Source organism: Bidens hawaiensis, unplaced genomic scaffold, assembly GCF_021521415.1.
Source record: "Bidens hawaiensis isolate Kalapana, Puna unplaced genomic scaffold, B.hawaiensis_p1.1 tig00010467_1, whole genome shotgun sequence".
Classification (NCBI taxonomy): Eukaryota; Viridiplantae; Streptophyta; class Magnoliopsida; order Asterales; family Asteraceae; genus Bidens; species Bidens hawaiensis.
Genome location: NW_027491799.1, coordinates 512,881 through 523,181, shown reverse-complemented (window position 1 = coordinate 523,181; position 10,301 = coordinate 512,881). Strand labels below are relative to the sequence as shown.

Genomic DNA, 10,301 nt, shown 5'->3' with positions numbered 1-10,301 from the left:
GTTGTTGTCTTTCTAATAGAAAGGTTTTCTATAATGAGTTTATTTTTGTTTTTTTGTTTTGTAGAATACACCGATAAAAAATCTCAAATCCTTTTCAAATCTACATCGTGCCTGTCTGTCTGAGCACAAGTGTTTTCAAAACAGATCTAAAATCTTTATAGCAAATATCATTATGTTTCTAGAAAAATGATGTTAGCAATTTGGGCGAACACTTTCACTGAATCTTTCATTACTAAAGTTGTGTGACAACTGGTTGTGTACTTTTAAATTCTCTACACGTAATCGTTTCAAAAGTCCAATTAATACACCTGTTAGTTGAAAGGCTCAAAATATTCTATATTGATTCATGCTTTACAATAGAATAAGTGTCTGTTTGTTTGTGTCTGAATGGGACTATTCAGAGGCAAAGATCTGAATCGCTTATTATTTTCCTTGTTTGTTTCAATAGAATGTGACATCTACACGATTCAGATTGGAAACAAGTCTGAATGAAATAGAGACATAATTACCCACGCACACCACCTTCTCTTCTGGCGACTCAGGCGCAACACCATTATTCTCGCTCGATCTCAGCCCGATCCCAAGCACAAACAGGTATGATTTTTATTCACTACTCGATTTCTGCTCTTATCTTTCCCCATCTGTCGTCGATTTCTGTTACATGACCTCTATGGTTCGAACGGCTAGGCCTAGAAGCTAGGGTTTATGGTTTGAACGGCCAATTGATGCTCGGTTTATGCTGATTGATTGATATTCTATTTGGTTGAATCTTACTTTTATTTTGACAATTTGGTTCGAATGGCTAACTTTTGCTCAATTAATGCTTTTACCATCATAATTTGTGTTTGTCGATCCGGTTTTTAGGTTAAACCATGAACCAAACCGTTAGTGATGGTTTTTTAGTATTGAAAACCGTAACCGAACTGTTGAAACCTAAAACCAAACCAACGGTTTGGTTTCACGGTTTAGACTTCGGGGTTTGTTTCATAAAGAAAGGTATCCTGGATCAATTTCTTTTCTAGATAACAATTGTTATTAGACCCGAAAGGTAAAAAAACAAACAGAAACTCTGTAAATTTGATGAGGAACTGTTATGCATATAAACACCCATATGTAGACATGCAAGCATACTTGGTTTAGCTAAATTCAATGTTTATCTGCTTATGCATTTTCTCACATAAATTTTTCACTCCCAATAAAATTAGACCAGATAGTATAATTTGAGTGTTAATTGCTCACTGCCAACAACCCTTCTTTCTATGCGTACAAAGCATATGATTGTGGAGATTATTATTAAGTTATATTTCAACTATCAGGTTACTTGGCCTGGTATTATAAGTATTAAGCTAATAAAAAATTTCTTAAAAATTATAACATTTAAGTGCTACGGTTTGGTCCAGTTTTATACGGCCGGTTGTTTAAATAAACCACAAACCAATCCGTTCGTTACGGTTTGAAAACTTTCAAACCGACCGACCGAAGTTTAAATAATAAAACCGACCGTGAAACCAAACCGATGAACAGTTTGGGCGGTGTCACGGTTTTAAACCGAACCATGAACACCCCTATTTATTATGATAGTGGTGGAATAATTTTGTTTTTCCAACACAGGTAAGGTGGAAGCTTCCCATGTTTGTTTTGTTCAAAAATCTTAGGTACTTCCCTTTTTAATGCTGTATTATTCTTGCTTAACGATTGATATTATGATTAAAGTTTTCATATGGTCATATGTAATGGTTGTGTAGCCCTATAGACATGATATTAGCTGTTGAATTAGTTAAATCAGGATCTATTACATATGTTTGGTCGAGTGTTTGCTTTGCTGTCCAAATGCCATGTTTAATGTGTTCATTTGAAGCTATAAATGTTCGTTTAATACGCTAATTTTGCTGCACTGGTTTGCTGTTGCAACTACATGTTTATTAGGTTGTTTTGCTTTTAAATATATCAATTTAATGTGTTATGTTGCTGCAGTAGTTTGCTGTCCACATGGTAAGTGTAGTGCGTTAATTTTAAGCCGTGAATGTTGATTTATTAAGCTAATTCTACTGTTGTAGTTAGCTGTCCAAACGGCGTGTTTATCATGATTGTTTTCAAGTCTTTTAAGCTCATTCTCTTGTACTTTTATGTATAGCCTGTACTTTACATTATTTTTATTGTTTTTTTACCTTCTAGTTCTGATCCCCTAAGGCTGAGGGGTGTGAGGGGGCGCGAGTGGGGGCGCCAGCCAATAATATTGTGACGTGTGGCAGAGAGAGAAACTTGATAAGATGGGTGTTGGTTGTGGTGCTCGCGCCCCGGGACATGGTGTGGAGGGGCGCGAGAGGGGGCGCGAGCGGTTTTTATTTTTATTTTTTAATAAATGTATTAAAAAAACGTATTATTAAAAAAACTCATAAATTATTTAAAAAAACACACATTAATTAAAAAAACACATTAATATCTAAAAAAAAATTTGTGATTTTTTATCTATACATAGAGAATTAGAGATAGAGACCCACTAGGAGAGATAGAGAGAGAAACACACATCTATTATCTATACACACATATATATGTGTGTCTATATATATATACAGAGAGAGAAAGCATGTCTATAATCTTCTTCTACATTTCTTCATTTCTGGTCTAACTTGGATATTGCTAAGGTGAATATCTTTTAACTCACTTTGTGTTTTTCTTCAAATATATGTAAAAACTGTGACAAGAAAACATATTTAACTCAGCAAATTTTTCATAAAGTCTTGTGTTTTTCTTGAATATATTCAAAATTTACACATGGGTATGAAAAAACGAGCCCAACGGCTCTATTCACGCAACCCAAGAACCCTTCACGCCATTCCCAGCCGCTAGCCCATCCGCGCCTGCCTCTTTTTCCGCGCTCGCGCCCCTCTCGCGCCCCTCTCGCGCCTCGGTGGTGTGGTGATCGCGCCCCGGGGCGCGAGCGGAAGGGCTTTCGCGCCCCTTCTCGCGCTCCGCACCCCTCAGCCTAAGTTGTTGGTTGTTTACCTTCGTTGTGATATTTGTTTTTTAGAAATGGCCCAAAAAGAAATGACCCATAAAGAAATGGCACAAAAAAAGAGTAGGATCTGTTGGAGTCACGAGGCTATTGACAAAACATGGTGGAGAAAGTGATGGCCAGTTCGTTCATGACATAGAATGGGGTTCACAAGGCATTGAGTATATGACTACTGTGCGTGACGAGATAGCTACTCAACTAATTTCAAATTAACAAAATTAATTTTGTATGCAAAGTATTAACTTCTATTTGGATTTTAATATGTTTCCATGGATTTTGAAGTAATAGTGTAATTTGGATTTTCTATGATGTTTTTTATTTTCTTTTTATACTTATTTATCATTCGGAGTTCTAAATAAACAGATACATTTCTTTTAGCATAAAATAGTTCAGAGGGTAAGATAGTCATTTTGTACAGTTATTCAGATGTTCAACCAAACAGACTTTATCTTGTTCATATCTTACTGGTTCAGGTCCTCTTAACCATTCAGACCTTTTTATGATTCAGTACCTAATAATTCAGCAATTGCCAAACAGCCCTTAAGTTTAGAACAAATAGTTGAATACAAATAATGCATTAAAGGAAACGAATAAGGTTGGAAATTCACATGATTTGTCTAACGGTTCCTAGTTGGCAATCTTCAATGGCTGAAACGATCTTACAAAGATGGAAATCATTATTTGGCTGATCTTTTTATTTTTCTAAGTTATTATTTACTTTAAAAGCTGCTTCAGACAAAGTGGCTAAACATGAGAAGTGTGTCTTGACAACCAACATGTATTTATTCCTTTTGCCTTTGACACTTTTGGTTTTCACACGCCTGAAGCTGTGAAGTTACTTATCCGAGTTCAACGGGTCATGCATAGTAATGTTATAGCTCCAAGATCAGCGAATGTGGTTTTTAAAAGATTGGGTTTTGTGATACGAACCTAATCGTTAATCAAATGGTCCAAAGAAAATAGATAGAAACCAGATTAGAATTCATAGGTTTTTGAAAGAGACTTTGATCATTCAATCAACATATTTTCATTCATGAATTAACACATAAGAACTAGTGGCTTTACATAGCCAAAATACATAACCTACCCACTACTTAATTAACCACCCACTAAAAAGATACAAAACCAACAATTATTAAACTAGCAAAAACAAATAACAGATATAAATTGCATGGCATTAAGTTGAAGGTATGGGAAAGTGGGTATGGGTGCTAGGTCGTGGCACACAACATTTTGCAATTCAAAAGGTAGTTTCGACGCAGCTTGTTGCCCGCTTACCTTCTGTTTCAATATAATCACTATCTTCCTGATTTTAATTAATTTATAATATCAACATATAAAGATTTTATTTCTACTGATGAAACATAGATATTACATATTAATATCAACATATTAAAATTGATTACAAAATAAACCGTAAATTGACATTTTTTGAACCTGCTTTAACCATTTTTATAACATGAGAGAAACTGATACAATATTATTTGAATAAAAAGTTAAAACCCCAAATCAAACAAAAGGATTAAAAGCACCACATTTTTTACAATCAATTTTTCCAATTCCACGTGTGAAGGGATTTCAACAGTCTAAATTTATTTGACGTAGTCCAACAATACAACAGTGAAATTACATGCTAATGTCCCATGTACTCGAAGCCCACACCACCGCGATCGGACTCCTTACGTTATGCACTTCATCACTCCACTCAATGGCACCAAACGCCTCCGACCCACCACCGCCGGCACTAAACGTGATCTCATACTCAGCCTCCGTCTTCTCTTCACTAAACACAAGCTTCTCTGGCGACACCACCACCGTGACCCCCTGCGGTGAACTCACACTCACCTTATAAACCGCATCCACGTCACTCCCCACATTCTTCACCACCCTCTTGTACTTCACAACGCCGCCGTTTTGATAATCAAATACCACTGAAAAAGATGGGTAGTTTAAATCCCCGGGGCTACTTAACTTACTTGCACTGCAATCCACTGGATCTTTAACAAAAGTTGCTATTTTGTATGAATCATATCCAATGGCGCAGAGGAACGCCACGTAATCATCAAAACCGATGTCGTATAGTAGACCTGCATTTAGGCGAGTGTTCTTTTGGCTATACCTGAATACTGAATAACGAATCCAACCCAAACCCGTCCTACCTGAATCTTAAACCGAACCAAACCACCCAAATATTAATTATCTCTTCTTTATATATGTATTTTGGTTTGGAGGTTTTTAGTGTTTAGAATATTATGTTTAATAGTAAGTTTTGTGATTTTCAATCGGTATCACTACGGGGGTGTTTGGGATTCCTTATTTTACCTCCATAAGTTATAAGTTACAAAGTTACAGAACATAACTTTCTCAAGCACCTCTTTTATGATATGATGTTTGAATTTTTATGATATTTATTTAGTAACGTAATAATATTTTGTGAATAATAATATATTTTTTATTTTACCTCAAACCTAAAAACCGAACAATCCAAATTTATTTGAGTCGGTTATCGGGTATTGTTTTGGCTCTCTTTTTTCGTTTTTTTCCCATCCAACTAAACCCGGAAACTATAACTACCTGGATTAAGGGCTCTGTTAGGGTCCACGTGTCCTGACCCATGAACAAACGGTGTGGATTGGACACCAGTGGCAAGATCCGTAATATTCTCTCCAACATTGTCTATATACCTAGCAGTAGTCATCAACGCAGACTTTATCGCAGCTGGGGACCACGCGGGGTGGGCCCTACGTAACAAAGCAGATAACCCACTCACATGAGGACACGACATCGAAGTCCCAGATATAATATTAAACTCAACCCGTCTCGAGTCCACATCCAAATCCGTCGGGCTCGTGTACCCGGTCCACCCGGCCAAAATATTCACACCCGGAGCAATGACGTCAGGCTTCAAAATCTCAGCCGTCCGATAATTAGGCCCTCGGCTTGAGAACGACGCGACACGTGGCGCTGGTGGAGATGTGCCAATAACCGTTCCGCGAAACAAAATCGTGGCTGTTGGTGACGGATCGGAGGTTACATACTCTTTGACTTTATCTCCAGCTGATGCTCCGAGCATAGTTGCTGGCACCAGATGAGCATCAGCCAGAAGCTCTTCACCGTTATCGTCTAGATTTGTATGTATCATACCGACACCTCGGGCTAGCTTAACAGCAAGTCCTTTCTCAACCCTAGCATTACCTCCACGGTCACATATCACAATTTTCCCGGCGACTAAACTTTCATTTAGTCTTCCGGTGTAACAATACCGATCGCCGCAATCCTTTGCGTAAACTAACGGATACTGAGTCTCGCCGATTCCGTCGCCGGAGTATAACGACACGCCGCCGTAAACTCTCCCGTCGCCGAGGACGACGTCCGCCGGAAACTCGCGGTCGATCGTTGAAGCTCCGATTGTGAATATCCATGGAGCGATGTTGACGGCTGTGTAAGCACCTGGACCGGAGTTGCCTGCGGAGCAGGAGACGAGAATGCCGTGTGACATAGCGCCAAATGATCCGATTGCGATTGAGTCACGGTAGTAGTTAGGAGCATAGCGCTTGATCCGACTGATAATGAGATGATGTGTACGCCGTCGTCGATGGCTTGGTCCATTGCAGCAAGGATATCAGAGTCGTAGCATCCTTCGCTCCAACAGATTTTGTAAACGGCAATTCGCGCCTTGGTAGCCATACCTGGAAATTTAAAATTTATTAGTTTTGTTCGTTTTTGCAAGTTTGAATTTTCGGTCGAAATAAGGGAAAAGTCCATTCAATTATTGATGAAAATGGATAGGTTAACTAGTGATGGAATCAAATTTTGTTCATTTTTTGCTTAAATCACGTATCTCCGTCACTTGTAGTGATTTTATCAATCAGTGAATGACTAAAAAATGGTCTACTTAATCCAATTATAATGTTTCTTACTTTGCAGTTGTCCATTCAGTTTTGTTCATTTTTGCAAGCTCGTTTTTTCAGTCCAAATAAGGAAAAAATCCATCAATTCTCGATGAAAATGGGTAGGTTAACTATTGATGGAGTTAAATTTTGTCCATTTTGTTCATTTTTGCTTAAATCACGTATCTCCGTTACTTATATTTTATCAATCAATTAATGACTAAAAAATGGTCTCCAATTATAATGTTTCTTACTTTGAAATTGTACATAAGCAAAACATGGAAAATCGCTTTCTATTTCTACCCATCTTGTAGATTCATCGTATATTCCTATACATTAATCGAGTCAAATTTATCCAGTAAATAACGTAATCATGGATACGAAACTCCATTAGTGACCTACTCCAATCTATTGTAGAAATTTTCAGGATCAATGATTGGACCATGCAAACTAGAAGTTAAACAAGGAAAGGAATCAAATTTTGTTCAGTTTGTTCATTTTTGCTTAAATTGCGTATCTCCATCACTTGTAGTGATTTATCAATCAATGAATAACTAAAAACGGTTTACTTAATCCAATTATAACGTTTCTTACTTTGGAGTTGTACATAAGCAAAACTTTGAAAATCTCTTTCTATTTCTACCCATCATGTAAATTCATCCTATATTCCTATACATTAATCGAGTCAAAGTATTCCAGTAAATAAACAGAATCATAGATAGGAAACTCCATTAGTAACCTACCCCTCATTTATTATAGAAATTTTCAGGATCAATGATTGGTATGCAAACTAGAAGTTCGCTTTTTCAGTTCAAATAAGGAAAAAGTCCATTCAATTCATCAAACGAGTATGTAAACTATTGATGAGAAAAGTAGCAATACCTCTAGCTTCACCTCTCGCATATTCAAAAAAACCGGCATTAGTCACCACGGATCCAGCAGCCGTAGAAGCAGTATGAGTTCCATGTCCTTCAGTATCCCTAGGAGAAAGAGCACTATTACTTTCATTCAACCGACCAGTTGTATAAAACGCCTTAGCACCGATTATTTTCCGATTACACGCCGTCGCCGGAAAATCCGCCGCCACCTCACAACTTCCCTTCCACGTCTCCGGCACCGGCGGCAGTCCGTCGTCGGAGAAGCTAGGTCGTTCCGGCCAGATCCCGGTGTCAAGCACTCCGATAATGACGTCATCTCCGTACTCCGAATTCGGCCATAAGCCGTACGTATCAGCTAAACCTAAAAAGTTAGGCGTGTGAGTCGTGTGAAGCTTTCTCCGGCGATCTGGAATTACGGAGAATATTCCGGGGAGACGACGGAGTTTGGAGGCTTGAGATCGAGTTAGCCTAGCGGAGAAGCCGTTGACGGAGCGTTCGTATGTGTATTATATCTCCGGTTGTTGATTATCCGGTGAGACTGACCGGAGAACGGATGAGTACCAGTGGTGGTGAGTGGAGAACGTGGTAGGCTTGTCAGATTTAGAAGCGTGGATGATGTAAGTCTTTTTCGTGTTTGGATCGATTGAGTTAGAGATGTGAAGGAGATGAAGAATAATATACAAAGGAGAAGATGAGATGGGAGTGAAGTAGTAGCCATTGTTAGGTACACTGGATATTCTTTAGGAGAAGATGATATTAAGGTGATAAAAAGGATGCTAAAAATGTTATAATATTAATTGATGGGTACGTGGCGTGAGTTGATTGGGTGATCCTATTACTTGTTAAGTAGTACCTACCACTTTGCTACTTGTAAATATTAAGATTGGCCAATCCAAAGAGCCCATGCCATAAGGTGGGTTGAGAAATTAGTATTTTTCTATTTTTCAGTAAAGAATAAAAAAGTTTTGTTTTTTTAATTTGATCAAAATATGATGTAACAATTATTCACTTTAAAAAGAAAATAATATATATGTGTATGTAAAGTGAGATTGTATTAGAGCATTCTCATCTCATTTCTTATTTCTAAACTAAAAATTACATTAAAATTTATTTTATTTTTTCTATTTATTTTAATTAAATAATATTTTTTATACATTTTCTCTTTCTTTCACTCACAACCACTCTTAAAATATATTAAAAATTATAAGTGATGAACAGTAACTTTTTAAATATATAGAAAAAATTGCTACTTTTTATAAAATATAAAAACTTTTCACTCACAACACCCTGAATCACTCTCTAAATTATAAAAACACCATTCACATTAAATGAGGGGTTGGATGAGAATGCTCTTATATTGCAAACTTGCCATTGATTAATACATATATAAACACATGCTTAGTTTAAAGTTTTAGGTTTATCGGTTAAGTTTCGGTATCATTCAATTAAATGTTTCTTCAATTTGTACTCGATTAGGAAAGCGAAATAAAAACCGAATTTCAATAGGGTTCACTAATTTTCTTATTGAAAACCTTAAACAAGGTTTTATTTGTTTGGATTTATAGTCCACAGCTCGTTTTCCTCGGTTTTGTAACGGACTATATTGGTAATAGGGTGTACTAGGCTTGCATAGACCGTTCAACCGATTAGATGAAAACCAGTTATTTTTAAAACCGCTTAGTGGTCAACGGTCAACTAACTAGTTAATCGGGTCAAGTACTACTTGATTTCCAACCCAAAAAACTATAACCGGTATAATCGGTTTACGGTATAACCGAACCGGTTAACAAGTAAATAAACGAGAAAACCCCGGTTACAAAATAATTAAAAAACCTAAAAACCGGTTTCTGGGCCAAAATGTATAACTGGCAAGTGTAATCACATATAATCCAATTTTTTGTGGACCGGGTAGTAACCAGTTAGGTTTCTGATTAGCTTGTGCGCCTCTAGGTTGTACATATAGGAAATTGAATAACCCAATACACATAAGTTGGATTCCTTAGTTTTGAGCAATTGAGTTTTCTAGAGCCAATAACCGAATATCTAACAAGATTCGGGTTTAATTTTTTTTAATCGTTTTGAAACCAAATATATAACATTCTCTTCTACTGAAGAACCATTTATTTTTTTTAAGAAATAGGAAAAAATACATTTTCTTTGCATAACAAATAATTCAAGAGGAATTGTCTTGAAATGTGGTTCAAGTGATCTCATGAAAAGAAGTTGAGAGCTCTTTTACTTAGAAAATCCAATTACATGGTTGTTAATTTGAAAATGAAACGCAGAGGGTAGGGCACCCACGACAAAGGATAAAAAGGATGTGATAGAGTTTACCAATTTTGAAATACCGAAGTTGAAAAATTATAGATGTGACATTCTAAATATGAACCTGAGTTCATTGCTGATATTTGGAAATTCAAATACTAAATTTAATATAAAATTCGAATCTCGTTCATTTTTTATCTTTATTTTTCTTAGTTTTATTTGGATATCCCACATTCAGACGGGCTATGTGTA

At 36.7% G+C, this 10,301-nt stretch overlaps 1 pseudogene across 1 annotated transcript; it reads right to left on the bottom strand.

Annotated features, from left to right (window-relative positions):
- Window positions 1–4,602: 4,602 nt before the first annotated feature.
- On the bottom strand, window positions 4,603–8,502 carry LOC143535358 (subtilisin-like protease SBT1.4; annotated as a pseudogene). The gene is made up of 3 exons (XR_013135699.1): window positions 7,789–8,502; window positions 5,591–6,705; window positions 4,603–5,103 (listed from the first exon to the last, which is right to left on the bottom strand). The product of XR_013135699.1 is annotated as a subtilisin-like protease SBT1.4 (transcript).
- Between the last annotated feature and the right edge of the window lie 1,799 nt (window positions 8,503–10,301).